This window comes from Mus caroli, unplaced genomic scaffold (genome assembly GCF_978045245.1).
Source record: "Mus caroli unplaced genomic scaffold, Mus_caroli_1 scaffold_1, whole genome shotgun sequence".
In the NCBI taxonomy this organism is placed as follows: Eukaryota; Metazoa; Chordata; class Mammalia; order Rodentia; family Muridae; genus Mus; species Mus caroli.
Genome location: NW_028227256.1, coordinates 21,548,118 through 21,574,371, shown reverse-complemented (window position 1 = coordinate 21,574,371; position 26,254 = coordinate 21,548,118). Strand labels below are relative to the sequence as shown.

The 26,254-nt window shown below is 37.3% G+C and overlaps 1 protein-coding gene across 2 annotated transcripts in view; it reads left to right on the top strand.

Moving 5' to 3' along the window:
* Positions 1-26,254, top strand: part of Col19a1 (collagen type XIX alpha 1 chain) — a 314,640-nt gene that overhangs the window by 80,785 nt on the left and 207,601 nt on the right. The window lies entirely within an intron of this gene.

The window sequence follows — 26,254 nt, the reverse complement described above, 5'->3', positions numbered from 1 at the left end:
TTAGATTTTCTCATGAGTGATATTTATTCATGAGTGGTCAATCTCTCTCTCTCTCTCTCTCTCTCTCTCTCTCTCTCTCTCTCTCTCTCTCACACACACACACACACACACACACATAAAGTACTAAAGTGAACAAGATTTTCAAATCTCTTAATTTTAAAGGTAAAAATTAGTTCCTTTTGGAGACTGTTTGAGCCTGGGGGTGTTGACAGATTGCAGCACCCAAAGCATCCTCCAGCCTTGAGTGTCTATGATGAACCAGTTATAGGGATTCATGTCTAGGCTTATGGGAATTGCCCATTTTTCACTATGCTGTTTGTTGATGTTTTCTGTTCCCCCCAGGGTTAGACTAATAACAATGAAGAAGCTACTAAACCAACAAATGCAGGCTCACACTCTCTTAAAGTCACTGCTGAAAGACTAGACCTTGTAAATGGCTAGTGATGTGATTTTTATTGCCCTGCTGCTACCAGAGTCGTCTTAACATGCTGAAATTGCACAAGATATATGTTTGTAAGTCAGAAAATCATGTTTAGCCCACTATTCCTCTGGCTTTATAGACGCTGCATGTATATTTTTTACTAGAGAGTATCTGCTGGAAAAATATTTCACTGAGCCCCATTTCTAGTTGGCTCCCTTAAATGCACACTATTTAATTCCACGAAATGTGTAACATTCAAATAAATAAAATTACAAAAATGTATTTTATAATCTGGAACTATATGCCTAAACATACATGTACATGTATATGTATATATTCACTTTAATATTAGAAAACTGTATAGATTCATTTATAATTAAGCCATGTGTCCAAACATTCATAATCTTTAACCAGCAATCCACATCAGGCAATTTTCGTGTTATATAATTCAAATTTTCAGATGCCAGCTTCAAATGGAGTGTGTGTGTGCGCGTGTGTGTGTGTTTGAGTATGTGTTCATATTGTTGATTCTATTAATGTTGAGTTCACTTGCATTAGTTACACACACAGGAGGTTTGTTTCTTTCTGGTGGTTGCTTTTGATGTTTCAGTAGGAAAGACAGACAAAGCTTAATAAAAAACATCTATGCACTTGGATCAGCCACTCACTGGGCTTGAGTCAAGTGAAAAGGCAGTATTGAATCCATTCTCGCTGTTCTATTGACTAGTATTTGTAGAAATAAATTGTAGCAGCATCATCAGGTTCTATGTCTCACATATAACAATGTTATGTAAAGCTAGTAAGTGGGGTGGGGGTGAAGTTGGTAGATTTTGTCCATTTATATCTGACAGATTATGACATATTTAATTTATAACCAAACTTGAGAGATGAGATATTTTAATACCAGTACCAGAAATAAATATCGCTCATGAATAAATAACTCACACATTTACTTCTAACAGTATTTATCATGATTATACCTAATCAGGAAATCAATAGTAATTATTTGCCCCACTAGGATCTATTACCCAGAAAGCGTGATCACCTTAGCCTATTGTTTATTTAACTGTTGATATGTTAAAGGCACAAGGAAGTCGAGGAACTGAAAAGGATCCATGAGCTTTGGCCACATAAAATTGAATGAGAAAATAGCACAAGGGTAATTTATGCAATGTTTATTATCTTTTTTTTGGGGGGGGGGCATTCTACAGCAGAATTTTAGGTCACTCAATGAGTCTCTTTACCCAAATGGAGAAGTCTACACTAGCTGAGACATTTTACATCCTTGTAAGTGTCTGCTGGTGTGTACACCGATGGTAACTGTGGCTAATTAACCCACATCACCTACATTTTATGTAACAGATCAGGGGCATGTGCTTCCAACCTACCCAGTAGCATTCCAAAGAGAAACTAGATTGGCTACCTCTTGCAATACCCATGGCAGCCTGTGATTGGCATAAATGTTCCTGTATGCTGCTTTCTAGATCTAGATCATCTCTGCTATGCTATTTGTGTGTTCTTTACTGTAGGCATTTCCTTTGTAAGATACTCAATTCCTATTTAACAGGATAGTTGTAGGAATTTAAAATATGTGTAACAAATAAAAGCTACTCTATAAAAAAGTGATTCAGTACCAGGCGTGGTGGCACACGCACGCTTTTAATCCCAGCACTTGGGAGGCAGAGGCATGTGGATTTCTGAGTTCAAGGCCAGCCTGGTCTACAGAGTGAGTTCCAGGACTGCCATAGCTATACAGAGAAACCCTGTCTTGAAAAACAAAAACAAAAACAAAAACAACAAAAAAAAAGTGATTCAGCAATAGCCAAACTATGAAACATATACAAAATATTGATATTTTGAGAAAACAGGCTTGACACAATTAATACCTTTAGTTTTTAAATTTCCACAGTGTTAACTCCTAAATTTCCTTGTAAACAAGTAAGCAAAAATATTCAAGAATATCAGCTCATGTACAAAAAAATTACTCCAAACCAGTACCAGTGTAAGATACCATTGATATGCTTAGCATGTTTTTGCATGACTTAGCTTAGTGATTCTTCAGTCACATTGATCCTGTCTGCTTTGTTCAGGTATCACTTGCATGCTGGCATGTTGGCTGAGGGTAGCTAGTCTATGCTGGATTTTAAGTCACTGTGTCTTTATTCTAGATGCACACTCTCTTTCCAAAAGCTATTATAGACTTTTCTCTAGGCCAGGGTAAAAAAAAAGAAAGAAGAAAGAAAGAAAGAAAGAAAGAAAGAAAGAAAGAAAGAAAGAAAGAAAGAAAGAAAGAAAGAAAGGAAGGAAGGAAGGAAGGAAGGAAGGAAGGAAGGAAGGAAGGAAGGAAGGAAGAAAGAAAGAAAGAAAGAAAGAAAGAAAGAAAGAAAGAAAGAAAGAAAGAAAGAAAGAAAGAAAGAAAGAAAGAAAGAAAGGAAGGAAGAAAGAAAGAGAGAGAGGAAAGAAAGATGGAAAGAAAGAAAGAAAAGAAAGAAAGGAAAGAAAGGAAGGAAGGAAGAAAGAAAGAAAGAAGAAAGAAAGAAAGAAAGAAAGAAAGAAAGAAAGAAAGAAAGAAAGAAAGAAAGAAAGAAAGAAAAGAAAGAAAGAAAACCAATAACAACCACAAGCCATTTAAGACCTTTTGAGGCTCCTCCTTCAGACCTAGCAGGCCTCATCTCCACAGTGTTCTGTTAAAAACAAACAAACAAACAAACAAAAAAAACAGGTCCTACACACAGTCTGGGTTCAAGAAGTGTAGTATTGCACCCCACCCATCTTTGGGTTGTATGGATATATGCAGGAATGGCAAGTAGCTAGATTTCATAACAAATATAGCACACATGATATAAAACTCTTATCTGTAAACCAATGGTTTGGCAAAGTTGCTTGATTTAATGCTTTGATTGTTCACGTTCTCTCATAACCTGACGGTATATTAGTCACTCTTAGTGGGGTGCAGAGACTATGAAAAAAGTGTATTTTAAACTTGATTGATAGCACAGCTTTGTATGTAAGACCATTGTAGAAAAAATAAACTCATTGTAGTAGTGACAGAAAGGTGCTCATTAACTACATCAACGAATTACATTCTACTTTTATCCAATGTCACATGCATTTTAATTTTAGTCACAATAAAATTGTTAGAATAAATGGAAAATGCAAGTCAGAAATGAATTGTATTTTTCATAATTTTACTATTAATGCTGTCTTGGCAATTATACTTAATATTTAATATTCAGAACTAAGGCAAGGTTGTTAAATTCTGTTATTACAGTGAGGCACTTTGCCATCATCACTACAAAGCGACTGTCAACCTGTCACCTTACTTCCTGTGATTTTCCTGTAGTTCACCTCATGGAGTTCTCCTGCACATTAGCCAGATATAGAGTTATTCCATTTACCCTGATCACATGTGCAAAACTTCTCCAAATTTTAGTCAGGACTCACGTGCTCCACTTGACAGCTGACTTGAAGCACGAAGAGAACAGATGGAGGAGAATAACTATAATTTCAAAAATCAGAGCAATTTATGTGTGGCCGCTGGAAATTGGTATGGGAGTAACCATGCCAACTTTCAATTATGCACGGTGATAGGCAATTGGAGCTCAGGACTGGCAGTGCCAAGTCAGAGGCTTAACGTTAGTCAGTGCAGATTGTATGTTATTTCCCTCAATCCTAACTGTGCTGTTGAATAAATACTAACATGGAGTATAGTTAACCTTCCTTTACTCATTATTAATACAGAAAATGGAATGTTAAAGAGGCATGCATATACACAAATAAGAGAATGGTTTTCATGAGCATTCGTCTTTTCAAGTATTACTTCCTATGTCCGTATATTGTTTCACTATGTGACTATACATTATTTTATTTAATGATTCCCTTATTGGAAATAAGTCTTTTTTTTTTTCTATCTGTTCTTTCTTTGTGATGCTGACTAACTAATTTTGGTGTGGGGATTGTTTCATTGAAGACTAATAACTATCAGGGACAAAGTAAAGAGTCCACTCAGCATCCTCTAAGACTGGGCTGTGGGGCACTATAGCAATGGTACATACAGGAGCTGGAGGGGCACTTGGTTACTGCAGAGGAAAATGTTTTTGCATCAAAACCAAAGAATGATCTTTGAAAGAAAATATTCTAAACAAGATATGGGCCAAGAGAAAAGGATGGACACACTAATAGGAAATCAGAAATATCTTATATGCCCTAAGGACTGTCAACGTAAAGCTGGTGATATCTCACTTTTAAGGGATTTCCACTAAAATCTACATGGTAAAACTTGTCACCATTGTTATTTAACAGCACCCTGGAATTTTTTGAGCAGTGTTGATTTTACTTCTAAACTACATATAACAGAAATTAACCTGTTTGTTTGGTTGTTTGTTTGTTTGTTTTCGTCTGCCTGAACACCACCTAACCCTAAAGACTCAGGGGTCACATCTTGTTCTCAAATCCACTCTTCAAAACTGTGGCCAATGAATCTTGAAAAACAATTGTGTGGCTCCCATTTTTAAAACATTCTTGAGGTTTCCCACTAGGTTGAGGTCCAACCCTTGTGACGTCTGACCTACACTTTACCCCTAGAACCTCTTTCCCCTCGCACCCCATGTTGTTGCCTTTTCTTCTTTCAATTCTTCGACTTCTCCAGACTCTTCCGTTTTGTTCTTCTGTTGTTTTTGTTTTGTATCCTGTTGCTGTGACAAAAACAAGCAGGTTACAACATCCCAGGTTATAGTCCATCTTTGTATTGGACATCAAGACAGCCAGAACTTGAAGCAGCCAGTCATATCACATCCACATTCAAGAGCAGACAGCAGTGAACTAATGTGACATGCCTGCGCTATACCACTCTTGCCTTTACATTACCTTCAGGATCTCCTGCATAGGGAATGAGTCTGCTCAGGAGGGGCAGGTCTCTCCACCTCAATCAATGCAAGCAAATGAACCCTCCATAGACATTCCCACAAGTCAACTTGATTTAGACACTTTCTCATCGAGATTCCGTCTCCAGATTATTCAGTCATTACACTTTGAAGGCTCCTTTTCCTGCTGTCATAATTTTTAATTAAACCTTTAACACTATAACTCACCTGTGATTACATATCATGATTTGCAATTCGAAGTTCCTGGCATGTGATTTTTTTTTTCCTTTATGCTCATTTCCCCTCAGTCAAATAGAAATTCTATGACAGACAATATCAGCCTAAAATTTTGTTTTTGTCTCTAATACCTAATATAATGCTTAGCACATAAAAGAACTTAATCCACTCATTACCACCAGGAATAGATACACAAGGCTTAGGGTTTCTTTTCATCTTCTCAAAGTATTTGATAAATATTTTGATGTACAGAATATCCTGTTTTTCAAACTACTGCTATTAAAGTTATGAGGCAGAGTTACATGTATACAGTGTTACATATACATAATGTTATATATACACAATGTATATGCATATGCACTTACTCTATTATATCAATTCTCTCTCTACATATACATTACTGTAATTACATTGAAGATATAAAACATTAATATATTCAGCAGTCTGCTAAAATATGCACATAGTAAATTGATTTAAAATAATTCAACTTTTATTATTTACAAATCACATTTGGCAGGAACAACAATCTAGCTCTATATTATATGTCAAAATTATAGGATGCATTTAATACCAGATATGACACTGTCTTTTAAATTTAATGGTAATATTAAAAGTTATCTACCGAATCCTGTGCTGTCATATGGAATTATAATCATGGCAGAATTGTTAGCTGTTAACTGTAGCGACCTTAAAATGCTTTTATTAAAGAAATTTATTCATTCATTATATTATGCAATTTGAGGACAGAAATATGAAAATCTGGGGGGACTTTAACAAGGGCCAAGCAGAAGAACCTAGACCTTATTTGTAGGTTAGAAGGGTTTGGTTAATCTGGTGGTTTCCCTCATATTTTGACTTTCACTCTAGTGAGCCCAACTCTTTCCTCAGGCTCTGAGCTACTCAGGTAGCTCCTCAGGTATCCCTCCTCCTGCTCTGGCTTCAAGTTCTCCTTGCTCTCACATCCTGTGCTACAGCCTTTGTCTGCTCTCTGCTGCTTCTTGCTCACTCCAGCTTCTTCATCCTTTTCTTGACCTCTACCCCTTCCTCTACACCCAGTTTACTTCTCGCCTTTCCCTTATACCCGTCTATGAGTTCCTCCTCAGATACTGTCATTTCTAGCAACTCTAAAAAGATCGTTTTAATATAAATATAAATGTTGAGTTCCTTGGCAAGTGACTTGAAAGTGTTTTCACATCAAGGAAAAGGATGTTATTCATTCCTGCCCCTATTACCACCCCTGAGCTTTTTTGCATCTCAGAAGACTGAATCCAGGGCTCTGCACAAGCTGGGGAGCTACTCTATCACTGAATTGTTCCCCCAGTTCCTATTCTTGAAAATTTCTGAATAAGATTGTGTCCTGTGTGATGAGTGAGGTCAAGGTTGCCTTTAAGTTTTATGACAATGTTCTAGTATATAAAACAAAAATATGCAATTTAAAATGTTTTAACTGAAATGGATTAAAAATGACTTAACCTTGTAATTTTCTCAGCCAGAAGTATACATTACTGACAGAATTTTTAGGGCATCCCAGATGCTAGACAGGTAACCCGTGTCACAAAATATTAGTTAGCAGGTGCATTGTTTTTTATTTAAAAGCCACTGTCTTGTAAACTTCTCTCATAATAATTGTATGAACAATTCACAGTATAGCAACTGCTGAAAGGATGTGTCTCAACAAAATAGCAGAATTCCCGGGCAATAGGCAGAGACACTGATGCAGCTGCTGTGCCACGTGAGGTGTGTGCACTGGCTGCTGTGTGAGGCTTATAATCCAGGCTTATGACCAGCCTTCGCCTCTTACTCTAATATCCTCAAGAAACTATCTTCAGCTTCTTGTCCCTGATCATCCTTACAATCCCCTTTAAGCCATACAGCTTTAAATAGGAGAGGAGGCTTAAAGAAACAAGGCACAGAAATCTGTTAATATCCTCTTCCATTTTCTGTCCTTTTCTTCATTGTCTCTCACTGTCTGTCTGATGATGATCATACTGCACGGTGAGACACAAGGACAAAAATGATACAACAGTGATGCTTGGGGCATGGGTTTCACAGAGGTTTATTTTACATACCTGCAACAATTCAGCCCGGGGGATTGGAGCAATGCAGCTGGTGTTAGCTGGCTACATTCCAGGAGCACAATGGTAGGGAGATTGCCTCCCACTTAAGGTTACTTATGTGACCTGATGATTCATGGGGGTAGTATCCTAGTAACAGTGTGACAAGGGCACAGGGCAATACCTGTAAGTGCAGGTTGAATCATTTCTTTCTTAGTTAACAGGAAATTAGATGGTCACCTACATTAGTTCTCACTGTTTAGATTCTGTTAGCCCCCATAGAAGATATTTTTTTGTTGTTGTTCTAAGTCAAAATCTCTTATTTTGATTATCCCATCTGAGTTCTGAAAACCCTTTAGAGAGTTCAAGACAGCTGCAATACTTTCTGGTACATTGTTAATGTCTTGGTATTGCGTTGTGCTTCATTGATATTTATTTTTTAAAAAATTAGTATTTTTTACACTCCATCTTCCATTCCTCACCCCCATCCACCCTCTGACTGCTCCACATCCCACACCTCCTCCCCACCCGACCCCCATGTCCATGTGGATGCCCCACCCCCACCCCACCTGACCTCTAAACTCGCTGGGGCCTCCAGTCTCTTGAGGGTTAGGTGCATCATCTCTGAATGAACACAGACCCGGAAGTCCTCTAATGTACATGTGTTGGGGGCCTCATATCAGCTGGTGTATGCTGTCTGTTTGGTGGTCCAGTGTTTGAGAGATCTCGGGAGTCCTGGCTAATTGAAACTGATGGTCCTCCTACAGGGTCACCCTTCTCCTCAGCTTCTTTCTATCTTCCCTAATTTAACAACAGGGGTCAGCTGCTTCTGTCCATTGGTTGGATGCAAATATCTGCATCTGACTCTTTCAGCTGCTTGTTGGGTCTTCTGGAAAGCAGTCATGCTAGGTCCCTTTTTGTGAGTACTCCATAGCCTCAGTAATAGTGTCAGAACTTGAGACCTCCCCTGAGCTGGATCCCCTACTTTGGGCCTGTTGCTGGACCTTCTTTTCCACAGGCTCCTATCCATTTCCATCCCTGTAATTCTTTTAGTCAGGAACAATTATGGGTCAGAGATGTGACTGTTGGATGGCAACCCCCTCCCTCACTTGATGCCCTGTCTTCCTGCTGGAGGTGGGCTCTATAAGTTTCGTCTCCCTACTGTTGGACATTTCATCTCCCTTGAGTCCTGGGAGTCTCTTACCTCCCAGGTCTCTGGTGAATTATGGAGGTCCCTCCAACCTCCTATTTCCTGAGGTTGCCTGTTTCCATTCTTTCTGCTGATGCTCAGGGCTTCAGTCCTTTTCTTTCACCCAATACCAGATCAGGTTCCCCTCTCCCCCAGAATCTCCATCCTGGTCCACTTTTCCTCCCAGGTCCCTCCCTCCCTCCCTCCCCATTTGTGATTGATTTCTTTTCTCTCCCAAGTGGGACTGAGGTGTCCTCACTTGACCACTTCAGCTTGGTGACCTTATTGAGTTCTATGGACTGTATCTTGGGTATTCTGTACCTTTTTTTTTTTTCTAGTATCCACTTATTTGTGAGTACATACCATGCACCTCCTTTTGGGTCTGAGTTACCTCACTCAGGATGATATTATCTAGTTTCATATATTTGCATGCAAAACTCAGGATGTCCTCATTCTTAATAGTTGATAGTATTCCATTGTGTAAATGAACCACATTTTCTGTATACAGTCTTCTGTCATGGGACATCTAGGTTGTTTCCAGCTTCTGGCTATCATAAATATGGCCACTATGAACATAGTGGAACATATGCCCTGTGGCATGGTGGGGCATCTTTTGGGTATATTTCCAAGAGTGGTATAGCTCAGTCTTCAGGTAGATCTATTTCCAATTTTCTGAGGAACATCCAGATTGATTTCCAGCAAAATTGTACCAGCTTTCAATCCCACCAGCAGTGGAGAAGTGTTCCTCTTTCTCTTACAGGCTCCAAATACTTCTTGTAGCTGCCTTCTTATGCTGCTATACCACACCAGATGCTGATGCATTTCAGAAATAGCTCTAATTATTCTTGTATGTGTATACGTGTGTGTGTGCATTTGCGTGTGCGTGTGCGTGTGTGTGTGTGTGTGTGTGTGTGTATGTGTGCACTAAATAACCCAGGCAGTGTAATATATGAACAGAGCCACAATTCAGTTCCAACTCTAGCTAATTTCATGAATATCTCAAAGTCTTCACCTGGGAAAATAGAGAATGAGGTTGTGTTGCCTCATCTAGATTCACAAGTGACCTAACATAAACTCTCAAAATATGGAGGGATTCTACTACTGTCAGTTTATGATCTTGAACCAGAATATAAGCATTTATATTTATAAGTGGTCACTTCTCTTTTGGATATGTGGTCTTCTAGTCTCCTTGTATACTGTTGACTATGTTCTATTACAGTTAGCACCTTTTTCATTTTGTAATGATTGTGAATTTCATACACATGAATTCTGGTGGCTTAAGTCACTGATATGAGTACTGAATAAAAAAAGGCTTGCCACTGTCTCCGAATCCTCTTCTGGGAAACAGCCAAACATCTCTGAAGATAAAGCTAGTATTGCTGTTGAACCACTTTTTTTTTTTTTTACCTCACTGGCATTTAATATATGCCTCTCAATGGATCCTTTGCTCAATGTCTGACTCAATTAAAGAAAGTGAAATCACAACATGAAAGTTTTGTTTTAGAGATCATCTTGCTCCTTATAAATTCCTTAAAACCACTCTAAAAACTAATTCAATCCAGATACCTGCCAAAAATCATTATTAAATTATTTTTAATGTGTGTGTATTTTTAAAATGAAGATGTATCATTGTATCACAGAGCTGCCTTTCCTTCAAGATTCTTAGAAACTCGTGCCAGCGATAGCCATGGACTCTCAGTTATCTGTCCTTCATCTGTGCTCCCTAGCTTGATGTCTGCCTTGGTCCCAGGGGTCTCGAGCTACAGTTAATTAAAAGGCCTTCGATTTCCTTTCCAACCGGTTTGATGTCAATGAAACTCAGTAAGATACAGAATTCCTTCAAGACACATGCTGGGCTTTCAAACATGTGTTTGTTCAATCACCCATTCATTCATTTGATCATTGAGGACCTACTCCAGATTAGATACTGTGTTCAGCATTAAGGTAACATGAAAGGGACAGAACCTCCTCTCAAGAAACATGTGCGAGGTGTTTGACCGTGGCTTGTATAGGATCCCGTTGAAGGAAGAGAATGGAGCACACGCTGACTTGGATGGAGGTAAAGTTAGGTCAAATTTTATTCATTAGTGAATCCTGAAGGGAAAGTAAGATTTCTCTGAGCAGGAAGAGTCAGATGAAAGTTCACAAGTTCAGTGCAATACTTTTTGGGAAGTGTAGGGAACCTGATGGAGTCTATTGTGTGTCAAAATGGAAAGTGGTGGCCATTGCAAGAGAAATAAAAGCTCTTCAGAAAATAATTGAAGCACAGCTTCAGGCTGAATGTGCAAAGATGGTGGAAGAAGAAATACCAAAGAAATAACATCAGAGGGTCATTTGGAGCATTTGGTTTCTGACATCTTTAGCTTGCTTTCCTCAGTAAAGGTACCATCAGACCACCAAGAAACTAAACACCTTGGTAAGGAAGCTGAATATTTTGGGGGGAAACTTCTCAAGAGAACACCCACCTGAAGGCTTCCAGACAGATGATTAGAGGCTAAAAGCCCTTTGAAAGCCTCAGGGCAGTATCAGCAGGACTTTTGTTAAGCTCTCTGTTTCTTCTCAAAATGCATAAAAACTGAACAGTTTAGTCTAGGGAGGAGGACAAATCTGACCTGTAGTATAAGCTTATTCTCCTAGGCAAAATCTTTAGGCAATAGTATAAATCCAAACATTTAATCAACCCTTTGAGTAAGAGAGAGAGAGAGAGAGAGAGAGAGAGAGAGAGAGAGAGAGAGAGAGAGAGAGAGAGAGAGAGAGAGAGGAAGGAGGAGGAAGAGGAGGAGGAAGAAGAAGAAGAAGAAGATGAAACATAGCCACTTCTTTTATGAATCAAACACAGTTTGGTGTTGGTTGTCAAGTGTTGTGGTGAGTTACTGATTTTACCTGCTAACAAGCAGATACAGTCACTCAACAATAACAACAACAAGACATGTAAGTTTCAACAGTCTTCTGGTTATGTGTCTAGTCTTTACCCTCATTCTTGCTCTTCTGTTAGAGAAACCTCAGGGATTCTGTGTTACCTCTAGGAATTGGTCGACATGTTATTCACAAGTTTCTTTGCTGAGATTTCATCTTGGCTTTTGAGAAGTAAAAGATTTCAGATATAACTATATTTAGCAAGTTGAAAGGGAGAAAAAGACAGAGAGACACAGAGAGAGACAGAGGCAGGGAGACAGAGACAGAGATAGAGACACAGAGAGAGGGAGACAGGGAGAGAGAGACCAAGGGAAGAGAAAGACCAGCAGAACTATGGGAGGGGTGCATGTTAGAATATGTAAAGGAAGGAAGAAGAGCAGAGAAAAAGACTGCTCTACCTTTTATCTAAGACATGTTTTTTCAAGGTGTGTGTGTGTGTGTGTCCCCACACACACTCATATGTGTTGGCAAGGGTATTGAACAGAGCACATGTGGAGAGCAGAGGCCAGCCTTTCGTGTCAGCTCATCTCTTCCACCTTATTTGAGACCATTTCTTGTTCTGTGTACTAATCTCCTGTCCCTTGAGTTTCAGGGGATTTTTCTGCCTCTGCATCCCATCTCTCCTTAAAGAGTACTCCTATTTCAGATGTGTTGTGTCACTTCTGCCTTTACCTGGTTCTGGGAGTATGAAATCAGGAAGTCCTGTTTGCATGGCAAGCACTTTACCCTGTGAGCCACTTTTCTAGCACCTAATACCTTTCCTTTGTTCTTTTTTCTTTTCTTTTTGGTTTTTTAGTATTTACATGACATACATAAAATTTTATGTTTCAATGACAAAAAGATAAGATTAAATGTAGAGACTATGTTTAAAAAATCCTATACCTAGTAAGAAAATGTGGAAATCAAGAAAATGCTGATTAGAAAATATAGCAAATGAAGTAAAGTTCGTTTAAAAAAAATCAATGCACAGGAAAATATCCACAAACCCATGGGGTAAGGCAGATACAACGCTACAATGAGAGTGCATTAATACAGAGTAAACAGTGAGTTTAAAGAATCAAATGCAAAATAAAGGAAAAATATCGAAATAAAAAGAATAAAATGAAAAGAAAAATAGAAACAAAAGAGCAGCTTTAAAATAAATTACTAACAGGAAATTCATAAGCATGGTTGGTAAAATCTATGAAACAACAGCCATAAACTTGTAGAAATGGAAAAAACACATTAAAGCTAGTTTAATATGTGAGCAATAAAATGAATGAATAAAATTCAAGTAAACAGACAGAAAGTAGGAAAAAGAAAAAAAAGACAAATAAGGAACAGAAGAGGTGGTCACAGATAGTAAATGGATGAAAGAGTGTGGGGAGTCTAACATGTACCCTGAAAGAGCAAACAGGTTAACCTGAAGGACGTGTACAAACATAATCAATAACCTGGAAAATATGCCAATGTTAAAAACTATGGAAGAAATGGGAGAAGCAGCTGAAAACACACCAGGGGATAAAGGAGCAACTGATGTTCTGAGTTGGACTTTATGGACCCATATTTAAATTGTATTTAAAACATTCTAGGACAAAGAAGAGATAGTTTCCAAGAAGTTGGCATATTTCAGCCCCACAGCTAATGAGAAATGAACTAAAACTAGATTCTATTCACAAGCATATATATGGATGTATTAAATAAGGCTCCAGCTGATAGAATTGAACTGTTCAGCAAAACTCAGATAGCCCAAGATTAGGATGCCCATGGAGATGCCTGCTAAGGAATTACCAAGTGCACTACATTAACCAGTTAAAATATTGAAACTGAGTTGTCCTATTGACATAGACTGAAGCTTTGGATAACATGAAGTAGTCACTGTTAATTAAATCCTTAGGTAATAGGATCTAATAAAATATCTTTACTGAAATCCAACTGTAAATACTGCTTGTAAAAAGATAAAAACTACTAGAAATTGAATATGTGAAGCTAATTTCTAAAGGTAAAGTTTTCATTGCATGAAAATTAAATAACGTGAATTTGAAAAAATATTAATATCCTCACTGTAAAGTCAGTTTTAAGAAAATTTCAGAGAACTTGTTAGAAAAATATCTTATTTATAAGAGAAGTTAATTCATTAATAGAAGATATATTGAAAATTGATGTATTTTATCCAAAGTCAACTTACATAAAATGATAAATAAGTGATAAAGTATAAAAATCAATAATAATTAGGAAAAATTTGAGGAAAAGACAGAACACTTGTTAACACACCACAAGTATAGAATAAACTCTAAAGGAATATACATTGAAACTACTCTCCAAAATGACAATAAATTAGTTAAATGATGAAAATTAATTCACAATTAATTAATAGCAATATCAACAATAAAAATAGCAATTTCAAATGTTTACAATTATTTTTTTAAACTTGGATACTATCTCCTGAAGTTTATATGCATAGTTAATGAATGAACATAGCCATTTTTTTTTAACAGGGGCAGGGGGAGAAGAGAAATGTTTGTCTTATAAGGCATCATCATTATGGATTTATTTTTCTTTATAAAATTCCAAGAGCATTGGTTATTAATACTGGTGAGATGGGTGACACCGTGTGAGCTTATTATTATTACAATGGATGGATGAAACCCTGTGGAGGTCAGGAAAACCTTTCAGGTTCTGTTATTTCCTTCCACCATAGGTCCCATGGACTGAGCTCAGATCCAGTCAGGCTTACACACAAGGGTCTCTGCCCACTAGGATAATTTACCTGCCAAAGATATCAGAGCACTCTTCATTTCATCTTAGGCAAAGGCTGAGAAGCACAGCATACTATCATTCCATAAGATTTCTGCATCGCTGTAAATATTATATCACATACAGGAGCAAGATGCAGAGCCCAGAACCGGCTCTCTCTGTTCTACGAATGAAATAACCCTTATGTTTCAATCAAGTCTTCTATAAAGACTCTGGAACTGTTGACCTTTTTCATATGAAAGATACCTTACTTCCAACAAAAATAAAGTTCAAATGGATGAAAGAGTTAACCAAATATCAAAGCAGAGTAAGTATAGTGTATTTCTAAAAACTAATAACAGGGTATGCATACCAAAATATAAAAAGAAAATACGGAAAAAATGTTTATTGACCCTTATAAAAATTGAACATTGCAATGGTACAGGCCATTATTATCCAAAATCAAGTAAAACTATTAACATAGTAATAACATTTGCTATTTCCAGAGGATTTTTAATTTTTGAGGCAAAAAACCCCCCAAAACTGAGTTTTTAAATGTGTAAGATATATGAACAATCAGTCGCTAAATAGCAACTTCATAATGTTAACACAGTAAAGCTAGAGCTTACTGGTAGTCTGTGATGTGTAATTTAAAGCAATTATGAGAAGTGACTTAACACCCATTTGGCACCTGTTGCTGGGTGGAATTCAAGGGCAAAGGCATGCCCATGCACTGCTGGTGGTATGTGCAGAACTATATTCTCTCTGGGAAAGCAATTTGGCAACATCTGTTCAGAAATGAAAAATGCATAATCCTTTTACCTAGCAATCACCATCTTGAGAATCCTACTACTGTGAAGAATGTCACAGGCAAATGATGGTGTTTACGGCTTTAAGAAGTATAAAGCTTTAATGCAAGTCCTAATGGAGCCAGCTGAATTCAACCATTTATTAAGATCTGCACAGTTGGCCCACAGATGTCATAATATAAGTATCACCTATTATGTATACAGTACAAACTGTCTAGAGAACTTCCTTGTGGGGAATGCATTGGTGTTTATTGCAGTGTTACTTGAAATGGCAGAAAGCTGGAAAGTCAATGTTTTTAACAGGAAATGATTTAGTACATTATGGTATAGCTCTATTATAGAATATTATGAAAATTATATTATATAATATATATTACTCATGCATTATACATTATATATTTACATTTATATAGACATATTTATGTAATGTTTAAATATATAATATATATTTATATATGTTTATATTTATACATTTGTATATTATATATCTTGCTATATAATGATACATATTATATATTGTATATATAATAATCTAATATATTAAATAATATAATATATAATATTATATTATAATTATGATATACAATAATTTATAAAATAGTAACAAAAATAGGGTTATGACTACATGAATAACACAAACTAATGTCATATGTAATGTTGAAAGACAATATAAAATTATAAAACTGTAAGTATGTAATGGCCATTTATAATGGCCAATTGTTTTGAAAAGTAAGACTCTATATATGTGTATGTGAGTTTTCATAAATAAACTGGAAGGATATACACCCTATTAATAAAAATTTGATATCCCAATGAGTAGATGCCATTTTACCATTGAATGTGCGGGACATAGATTTCAGCCGTAGAGTGCGAAGGGACCTGCATCTGAGATGCAGCTCAGTCAAAAGTAAAGAAAAGAAAAGAGGAAAATAGTGAGGCCATAGGAATGATTCACTCTTTATCTTGGAAAGATGCATACGATACATACAATTATATTTTTAAATAATGGTTAAATTCATAACAATTACTATGTATATTTGTATTATATATTCATAGAATGTAAGTGTTGTTATTCATGTACAAATATTACATAACATTTTAACATCTGTATTAACATATATATTTGTATATAATATTCATATATATGTTTTAGGTATTTTTTTTAATGGTATAGGTGATCATACATAAGACCTTGCTCACAGTAGCCAAGCAGTCTACTTCTGAGCTAAATCTCTTTCCTGCGAAGTTTTATAATAAAAATATAGCACACAAAGAAATGTATTGATGACTGGAAACCATCTTAGATAACTGCTATAATGATCAATAATAAAGTTGAAGCACAAATATGAGAACAGTAATAGCGATGCCCCAGTGGCAGTGGGACAGGGAAGTGGCCGACACTAAAGCTATCGGAAATGGAGATGACACAGAAAGAAGGAAATGAAGGAAGAAGTCTCTAATCTGATCCTGTGCTTACTTATTCTCCATTCGTGTGACAATGTGACACTGCACAGGTAGCTCACCTCCAGTGAGCATTCAGAAAGAAACACACACGTACTAGCTCTTTAAGGTTGTCTTGGGCAAATCAGTATCTTAGAATTTGTGTATGAATTTCCAAATTAACTGGTCAGTGTGAGCTCTCACATACAACCTGATGAAATTATTAAATGAGTAGTTTCGGTGTATTGTTTTGTTTTGTTTTTATGTAAGTCGATTGGAATTTATCTTACAATATCACATCATCCATTTCACAATATGCACACTTAGATTTTGTCTTAGGGTTTATTTTTTACTTATGTGTATGAATGTGAGTTTGTAATAATGAGTACATGTATGTTGCTGTCAATAGAGTCCAGAGACACTGGGCTCCCTGGAGCTGAGTGACAGGCAGTTGTCAGCTGCCCAGAGTGGGTGCTAGGAACAAAATTCTGGTTTTCTACAGAAAAGAACATTATCTGCTGTGTTCTAAGACTGTGAGCTGTATTGCTAGCCCAAGCTTTCTTTATTCTTAGCAATGTCTTGTCATTTTCACTATAGAGGTAACCTTTGCTAGAGTTATTACTAGGTGTCTGGTGTGTGTGTGTGTGTGTGTGTGTGTGTGTGTGTGTGTGTGAGTGTGTGTGTGTGTGTGTGTGAGTGTGTGTGTGAGTGTGTGTGTGTGAGTGTGTGTGTGTGTGAGTGTGTGTGTGTGAGTGTGTGTGTGTGTGTGTGTGTGAGTGTGTGTGTGAGTGTGTGTGTGTACAGGTGCATAAGTGGTGGCCAGAGATTAATGAGGCTATGAAGGTTGTCTTCTTTCATTTCTCTCCACTTTACTTTTGAGACAAGGTCTAAGACTTTGTAGGTCACTTACTGTGTGTCATAGATAGTTCCAATTATTTACCTTGAATCTGGGAAGACAGAACCACAACTGAAAAATTGCTTTGAGAAGCTTGGCCCATGGGCCTGTGAGTATGTCTGTGAAGCACTGTTTAACTGCTGAGAGTATCAACTCAGTAAGATGAGTTCTTTTGTGGTCTCAGGTTCAGTTTTGCCACCTGGTTCCTGCCTTGAGTTCCTACCTTGGCTTTCTTCCATGGTGGACTGTAACCTGGAAGCCAAATAAATGCTTTACTCCCCCCAGGGTGCATTTGTTCAGAACACTTACTCAGAGCCACTGGAAAGCAAACTAGAGAGAGTATCATGCCATAGAAACAAACACTTCTCGAATTCCTTTCGAGTTCCTATTTCTTACCACTATGCAAAATGGACAGCAGTCTTTAGGAAAGGGGCACAGTGTAGATCTTTGCCAGTTTTCTACAGTCAAGAGGGAGAATTTAATATTTAATGTTCTTTATTCCCATCACAGGCCTCTTCGGGGAGAATTCTTTTCACCAGCATTGCAAAACTTATTTCTTTGTGTTGAAATCTTAATAGTACAAGGTTCAAAGTTAAGCTCAGCCTAAGTTCTGCAGCGGGGGAGTGTTCTGGTCTTCACCTGCATCACCACACTTTCTTTTTTCTTTTTTTTTTTAATATTTTTTATTATGTATTTTCCTCAATTACATTTCCAATGCTATCCCAAAAGTCCCCGATACCTCCCCCCGACTCCCCTACTCACACATTCCCACTTTTTGGCCCTGGCATTCCCCTGTACTGGGGCATATAAAGTTTGCAAGTCCAATGGGCCTCTCTTTCCAGTGATGGCCGACTAGGCCATCTTTTGATTCATATGCAGCTAGAGACACGAGCTCTGGGGTACTTTCTGACGTGGCAAGACTTACAAAGGAGCTTACATCACAAGAACTGACAAGAAATGGCTGATGCCAAGCGTGAGGCGATATGATCTGTGGTCTAGAACTATGTGGCCCAAGGATGACTTCATCACTGTTACAATAGGAAAGAAGGCTGAGGGGCTGCTCTAATGTCTCATGTAGACCCATTTGTGAGTGACCTGGTCAGAAAAACTAAGACTACTTACAAGTGAATGGTAAGAGTAGAAGCAGGAGTCACAATTGTAAGATTCAAACAAAGTTCTTAAAGAATAGTTGAGCGGAAGCTGTAATAGTGTGGATCCTGGAACTAAGTTCCATTTATTATTTATGAACATTTTCAAACGTTCAGCTTACGTTGCTTTGTTCAGAAAATTGTAGGAATTCCTTTATTTCAACAGCTCACTAAAAAATAAATCTCCCTCGAGAGTCTTTGAAAGTTTGGATCATTTAAAAGGCATATTATTAATTTTACTGCATTAATAACCATTATGATCTAGTAGTGAGGATAATATTTATCATGGGACATCTTAAAATGCATATTATCATAAAATGCATAATAAGGACTTTCCACCTATATAAATTGAAGTTAATAGATTGTAAGAGCTCAAATGGGCCCAGTAGGGTCTTCTGAAAACCTGGTTTAGGACCTTGTTAAACCTGCATTCCTTTCATGTCATATTTTAGAGATTTTGTTCTACCTATATTCAAACTTGAATATGTTTGTTTTGTTTAGTTGTCCAAAGATAAAAATAGAAAAATATTTTTTCCAGTACATTAGTCTACAAAAGAGAAAAAGAGTTTTTTTATGGTTAATTTTATTGGTTTTAGTTTTAAATAACACACATAGAAAAATGTCTATTAAAATTAATAGTTGCTGTACAAAACATTCTATGACATATTGCCATGCACTGAGAAAATCCCTTTTTTTTTTTGCATGTCACAGTGTGAGAAAGTATGTGTTTCTGTTTAAGCTGTAGTTATTGTTAATTACCAATGAATATACTTTAATGAGAAGCACCAGATATAAATTATACTCAGCGACTTTCATAATATGGCTTGCAGATTGCCTACATTGAAACCTCCTGGTCCACTAGATCAGTAGCAGCTATATGCCTTAGAAATTTAAGCAGTACCTTCGGAGATCTCTTCACAACAACAAAAGATTGAAGAGCAGTGGTTACCTTTATCTATAGTTATATATACACATGCAAGGCAGGGAATACCTGGGGTTATGTCTATAATGAACACTGCCTCTTCCCCTTCCAATAGACTATATGCTTCTACTCACTTCACAGTGTATGTAACACATCTATAAACGTTACCCTAGGCGAAAGTATCACACCAGGCCTAGTATTAGTTTTCTGCAGCCAAGGAGCCATACCCACTTTGGCATGCATGAGAAGTCACCCAACTTTGTGACTCACTGCAAATTTGGACACAATTATCTTCTACATATTTTCTTCTAAGATTCAGGATCTTTGGCAAACTCCATTTTGACGGATCAAATTAAAACATAACACCAATGCCCACTCAAGTCCTGTGGACTTACAGTGACTATCTGAATCATCATGCTATGCCTACATAAACACACAAACAAAAACACAAGAAGTCTAAACCCTGCCCTGTCCTTTCATTCTGCAATATTCCTCAAAAATGGAATTAAACTGTCAAATTATATGATGTTGTAACTCCCTAAGTATTTTTTTATTCTTTCTCATGATAGAACTGCATGCAATATCTCCAACCCAATTCAATAAAATTTGTACTTTTCTGTGGCCAAGACACAAGACTTCACTAGGGTTCTGTCTTCTCTTGAAAAGCTTAAACTCTGAATCTTGAACTAAACTGGAGCCATGACTCCTGTCACCCCCACAACTCAGGTAATATAGCCAGAACATAAAGTAGAATTTTATGTATGACTTATCAAGATAAGATCTGTTTCCACTGTAATGTTGTTGTTGCAGACTGGCCTTTCTCTAATAGATCCCAGCAGAAAATTAGTAGACTAAACTGTCCTTACAGAGACAAAATGAAGGCTAATCTGGACCATTTGAGAGTGTTCTTCTTTTGTGAAAATGCCTGACATTTCTTAGACATCTCTACAAACACAAGGAGTTTACTGAGTACTGTGTTATACGATCAAAGGAAATAAAGAAGAAATAGATACCAGCATGTGTGCATGAGAACATACCACCGCTTAGAAGAAACAACCACCATCTTTTTCTCCCATGGATGTTGTTTTTGTGTGTTGGTTCTCTGTGTCAACTTGGCACATGCTAGATTCATCAAAGAGAAAGGAGCCTCAGTTGAGGAAATATCTCCATGAGATCCAGCTGTAAGGCCTTTTCTCAATTAGCGATCAATGAGGGAGGGCCCCATCCATTGCGAGTGGTCTCATCCAGGGCTGGTTGTTCTGGGTTCTATAACAAAGCAGGCTGAGCAAACCATAAGAATCAGGCCAGTAAGCAGCACCCCTCCATGGCCTCAGCATCAACTCTGCCTCCAGGCTCCTGCCCTGCTTGAGTTCCTCTCCTGATTTCCTCCAAGAATGAACAGTGCTAGGGAAATATAAGCCAAATCAACCATTTCCTCCCCAACTTGTCTTTTGGCCATAGTGCTGTTTTTGTTTGTTTGTTTTATTTTGTTTTTATTTTGTTATTATTATTATTGAAAACAGATTCTTTTCTTATACAATACATCCAGACCACAGGTCCCCTCCCTCCACTCCTCCTGCCACAACCCCTCTCCCCCAGATCTCCCCATCCCTTCCCCTTCAGAAGAGCTCAGACCTCCAGGAAACAGCAACCAAATGTGACAAAACAAGACACAATAAGACAAGACAAAAGCCCTCACATTCTTTGCCCTGTTTTCCTTCTTTTGAGAACTTTCTGTTCAAGTCTCCAGCCCATACTTTGAGTGGATCGTTCCTTTTTTTGGTTCTTTTTAAATTTTGGTTCTTTATATATGCTGGATACTAATCCCCTGTCAGACATGCATGCCTCATTTTATCTTCTGAGTGTGGCTAGTCAGTTTCCCCACCACCCTATGTTGAAGATGCTTCTTAATTTCCAGTGTATGTTTTTGGTGTCTTCATCAAATATTAGGTGGCTGTCTTAGTCAGGGTTTCTATTCCTGCACAACCATCATGACCAAGAAGCAAGTTGGGGAGGAAAGGGTTTTTCAGCTTACACTTCTATACAGCTATTCATCACCAAGGAAGTCAGGACTGGAACTCAAGCAGGCCAGGAAGCAGGAGCTGATGCACAAGCCATGGAGGGATGTTTCTTACAGGCTTGCCTCCCCTGGCTTGCTCAGCCTGCTCTCTTATGGAACCCAAGACTACCAGCCCAGAGATGGCACCACCCACAAAGGGCCTTTCCCCCTTGATCACTAATTGAGAAAATGCCTTACAGTTGGATCTCACAGAGGCATTTCTCCAACTGACGCTCCTTTCTCTGTGATAACTCCAGCTGTGTCAAGTTGACACAAAACTAGCCAGTACAGTGGTTGAGTTAAGTGTACTCATTTTGAGTCATCAGTTTTGTCCCATTGGTCTACATGTCTAGTTTTATGTATATGTGTGCCATATTGTTTTTATTACAGTGGCCCTAGAACAGTGGTTCTCAGCCTATAGGTGGCAATCTCTTTGGGAGCTGAGTGATCCTTTCACAGGGGTCACTGAAGACCATTGGAAACACAGATATTTATATTAGGATTCATAACAATAGCAAAATTACAGCTATGAGTAGCAATAAAAGCACATTTATGGTTGGGGGATAACTAACCTGAGGAACTGTATTAAAGGGTCTCAACTTTAGGAAGATTGAGATCTACTGCTCTATAATATCACTTAAGTTATGGAATGGCAATTCTTCTAGCAGGGTTGATTTTTGTTCAGGATAGTTTGGCTATCTGTGGTCTTTTGTTGTTCCATATGAGTTTTAGGATCATTTTCATGTTTGTGTGAAAAATGAGAAGGGGATTATTATTGGGATTGCATTGAATCTGTGAAGAGCTATGGTAGAATGGTCTTTTTCACAATGTTATTCTACCAATTTGTGAGCATGGAATGTCTTTCCATTTTCTAATGTCTTTCTTATCTCTCTCGTTTTAGAGATACTTTACTTTCTTCGTTAGGTTCTTTCCTAGATATTTTTATTTTCTTTGAGGCTATTGCCAATGGGAGTTCTCCATGATCTCCATCTCTATATGATTGTCCTTGGTGTATAAACTAGCTAAATTGATTCTGTATTCTGGCACATCACTGAATTTGCTTAACATATCTAGAAGTTCTCAGGAAAACTCTTTGGGATCTCTTACATACCAATATCATGCATCTTCAAATAGGAACAGTTCATCTTCTTTCCCCATCTGAATCACTTTAATGTCCTACTCTTTGCTTATTGCTCCAGCTAGTGCTTTAAGCACAGTTTTGAAGTGGAGTAGGGACACTTGACATCCCTGACTTGTTCTTGACTTCAATGGGATTGTCTGTTTCAAGCTTTTTTTATTTTTGATAAGGTTGGCTGTGATTTTTTATATATATAGCTTTTATTGCATTCTCTCTAGCCCTACATTCTGCAGGACTTAAAATGAAGGTGTGTCTAGGTTTTTTTCAAGGTCTATTGAGATCACCATGTTTATTTTTTCTTAAGTGCATTCATGTCATTACATGTGTTGACTTGCTTGTGTTGAACTAGCCCTGCATTTTGAAAATAAAGCTAACTAGGTCACAGTGTATAATTTTTTTGATGTATATATGTAGTCTGTTTGTAAGAATTTTATTGAGTGTTTTTGAGTCTACATTCATCAGAGATATTGGTTTATGGGTTTGTGTGTGTGTGTGTGTGTGTGTTTATTTACCTGTTTGAATATCAAAGGGGATTGGGAGTACTCCTTCGGTTTCTTTTCCTTTGTTTTTATTTCTCTCTTGTTCTTTCTTTCTTTCTTTCTTTCTTTCTTTCTTTCTTTCTTTCTTTCTTTTGGATTAGTTTAAGGATTGGCTGTAGATATCCTTTGAAAATCAGGTAATTCTGCTGTGAATTCATCCAGTACTGAACTTTTATTTTTAAACCTAGAATGATTTTTATTATTATCTCAATCTTATTTGTTATGGTGTATTTAGGATATCACTTCTGCTTGGTTTCATTTTAGTGGTTTCGCTGAATCATTTATTTCTTTTAGATTTCCTTGCTTAATAGAGTAAAGGGTTGACAGTATTCTTCTCTAATATTCTGAATTTATTTGGTGTCTCTTGTTTTGTTTCCCTGTTCATTTTTTATTCTGTCAAATTGACTCTGCTTTGTCTTTGGTTGTGTGTGCATGTGTGCCTGCTTGCACATGTATTTGTGTATATTTTATTGATTTTTTGCTCAAATTTTTTTATCACTTCTTGACATTGACTGTGACTATATTTGGTTTGTTCTTCTTTTTTCAAATTTTTGAGTTGTGCCATTAAAATCTGTACTTTTTTTTTCTGTGGGCAGTTTAAATCCTCCTTATAGCAAGCCATCCAGTGTGCCTCAGTGGTTTTATTATGTCATGTCTTCATTTTAATTTTGGTCCAGAAATTTGCTTTCTTTATTGATTTCTTCTTTAACACATTCTTCACTAAGTAACAAGTTGTTTTTATCTCCATGAATTTGTATATTTACAACAGATTTGGTTTTTGCTGATTTAAATTTTATTACCTTGTGATCAGATAGGATACATGGAGCTGTTTCAGTCTTTGTGAATTTGTAAAGATTTGCTTTGTGTCCCAGGATGTGGTCTATTTTAGAAAAGCTTTCAGGTACTGGTGAGTAGAGTCCATGTTCTTTGCTGTTTGTGTAGAGTATTCTGTAGAATCTGTTAAGTCTCTCTGAAATATGATATCATTTAATCCTATTTATCCACCTATTTCTTGTCTGGATCACCCATCTGAGAAAGTGAGGTATGGAATCACCTACTATTAATAGATTAGTTGATGCTGATCTGTACCTTTAGTTCCAGCAGTAGATATTTTGCTTAATGAAATTGGGCACACCTGAGTTCCGTGTATATAAATTTAGTAAAGTTATGTCTTCTTGGTTAACTGTTCCCAGGGTTAGAATGAAGTGTCTGTGTTTATCTCTTCTGATTAGTTTTAGTCTGAAATCTATTTTGTCAGATACCAGGATAACGATGTCTACTTGCTTCCTGGTTCCATCTGATTGGAGTTCTTACACCTATCCTTTCACTATGAGGCAGTTCCAATCTTTAAAGTTAAGATGTATTTCTTGAAAAAAAAAAACCCTACATAAATGGATTGTGTTTTTTAATTCATTCAATCAGCCTGTGTCTTTTGGTTGGAGGACTGAAGCCACTGATATTCAAAGTAATTACTGAAAAATGTGTGTTAGTTCCAGTCGCCATGTTGTTGAATTTTGATGCTAGTGTGTTCTCAGTGGAATTTTGTGCTTTAATAATTACGAATTCATATTTTCCCCACAGTTTCCCAACTATGCTCATACCTTCTTCATCCTGATATATTGCTTCCTTTGTTTCCTTTAGGGTTGGTTTGGTGGATATAAATTCTGTAAGGTTGTTTATATCGTGGAAACTTTCTCCTTCAATTATAGCATATAGTTTTGTGTGGTATATTAGTCTAGGCTGTGTGTCATGGTCTTTTAGGATGTGGAATCCATTGCTTTGAGGCTCTTTTAGCTTTCAAAGTATCCATTGAAAAATCTGTTATTCTGATGTGTTTTCTTTTATATATGACTTATGTTTTTTCTCTTGTAACTCTCACTACACATTCTTTGTTATGTATACTTAGAGTTTTAACTACAGCAATGCCATGGGGATTTCTTTTTCCGGTCTTGTCTACTGACGTTCTGTGCATTTCATGTGTCTGTATAGGTGTTTCTTTCTTTGGTTTGGGGAAACTTTTCTACTGTTGTATTGATGAAGATCTGGTCTATTCCATTGACTTCGGATTCCCCCCTCCCCTTCTGTGCCTGTAATTCAAAGGTTTAGTGTTCTATGTTTCCTTGATTTTCCTTTCCCATAGAGGTGGGTTTTTTCCCCCAAATTTCTGGCTGCTTTGGTCTAGATCCTCTACTTTAGGTAGAGTTCTGGTGTTCTGTCTTGCTTAATTAGCTCTGCTTCTTAGGTTCTCCTTTGAGTTTTTTAGCAGAGTTATTGGTCTTTTCCACTCCATCTTCAGTGTGTGTGTGTGTGTGTGTGTGTGTGTGCAGGGGAAGTGTACATGTCTGTGGAGATGTGATTACATGCGGAGCCTAGAGGACACATTTAGGTGTCCTCCTCAAGTCCTCTCCACCTTATGTTTTTGAGATCAGGTCACTCGCTGAAGCTGGAGTTCACTCGTTGGGCTAGGCTGACTGACCAGTGGGCCCTGCAATCTGCCAATCTATGCCTCACCAACTCTTAGACCATGCACCTCACCTAGGGCTTTGATATTAGTCTTTTTAAATATGAGGGGGTCTGAACTTGGATCCTCTGCTTGTATAAATGAAGCATCTCTCAAGCCACCTTGAAGTTCTTTTTCTGGGTGTAAAAGTCATTTATCACCAATATCTTGATCCATTCATTCTGTTAGGGCAGCATAATTGGTGATATTTGAACTTTATTATTCCCTCTATTTTATTAAGTTTAATATTTCTGTAAGAAGAAACTTTCTTGAATCAATTCCCCGATTACCACCAGTTAGAAAGTTTTGTTAAATATTTTCCACTTTATACACTTTTCAAAACTGAGAGTTCACATCTATAAATAGTTGCCCATTATATTTTATTGTTTGGGTTTTGGTATAATAGATCT